The sequence below is a fragment of the Colobus angolensis genome, unplaced genomic scaffold (assembly GCF_000951035.1).
Source record: "Colobus angolensis palliatus isolate OR3802 unplaced genomic scaffold, Cang.pa_1.0 Scaffold10116, whole genome shotgun sequence".
Lineage (NCBI taxonomy): Eukaryota > Metazoa > Chordata > Mammalia > Primates > Cercopithecidae > Colobus > Colobus angolensis.
The window spans coordinates 1-1,196 of NW_012111050.1; the positions used below are offsets into that span (position 1 = coordinate 1).

The 1,196-nt window shown below is 42.5% G+C and overlaps 1 pseudogene; it reads right to left on the reverse strand.

Moving 5' to 3' along the window:
- Positions 1-120: 120 nt before the first annotated feature.
- On the reverse strand, positions 121-1,007 carry LOC105510741 (annotated as a pseudogene).
- Positions 1,008-1,196: the final 189 nt, after the last annotated feature.

Here is a 1,196-nt window from a genome sequence, read left to right on the forward strand (position 1 = left end):
CGAGGCTCCATCTCAAAAAAAAAAGAAAAAAGAAAATATACCCTCAATCCTTTTTTTCAGCTGCTTAGTCAGTAAGTTCATTGTCTTTATCTGAAAAATCGTCACATACAATTGTTCGATTTAGCTCTCAGCAGCCTCTTCCCAAGCTCTGAGGAAGCTTGCCTTCTTTTGAGCTACCCAATCTTTCTTCTGGGGAAGGGACATTTTGGGACTGTTCCACCTCTTCGTTTTAATTTCTTTCTTGGCTGCCTTCTAATAGACTGGATTCTATCATACAGCGGCATGAGCTTCCTTACACATCTCCTCCCCCATGTCTGGAGTTACACTGTTCTTTATGTACTGAGAGAATTCTTTCTTGTAAGCATCTTCATCTTCTTCCATTAGGTAACGCATGTAACCTGCAACACTCTCACCATGATGTACTTCGATGCACTTCTGCATTAAATTCCTTGGTTTCAGAATCATAACCAGGGAATCATTTCATACTGTGAGGAATAGACAAGCCTCCATTCATAGCTCACTTCAGGGCCCCAAAAACTTTTAGCCAGTGGTAGTTCTGGCAAGGCCTGCATCCAGATGCACCAGGATGACCGTCAACGCTTTCCTCGTTGTAATGCATCTCTAATCACCTCCACTTGGCCTTCATAGATCCTTTCCATGCCAACCCTACTGAAAAGCCTGAGGGCCAGCATAGGCTGGCTCAACGTACTGCAGCATAATTTGTCAGGTCAACCTTCATACCATATTTTGGCAGTTTGTGTGCATTCACTGTGCAGATTATTATATCCTCTTCTATATGGGTATAAGGAACTTGACAAATGGTATCTGTTTGTTACGCAAACTATCATCCTGTAGTTGGGTGTGTTGTATTTATTTTTATCCTGTATCACCAAGCATTTCCAAGCATAGCAATCAGTTTTACCCTCTCATCATCTTCTAAATTTCACTTGGTATCTCTTAAAATAGGCCACATTCTTGACAATTTTAACAAACCCCATCCTAAAGAACAGAGATGACTTGACACAGTCCTCTCCCTCACAGACAATCTTAAAAGCACATTAGATACAGCTAAAGAAAGAATTCATGAGTTGAAAGATAAATCAGAATGGCCGGGCGTGGTGGCTCAAGCCTGTAATCCCAGCACTTTGGGAGGCCGAGACGGGCGGATCACGAGGTCAGGAGATCGAGACCATCCT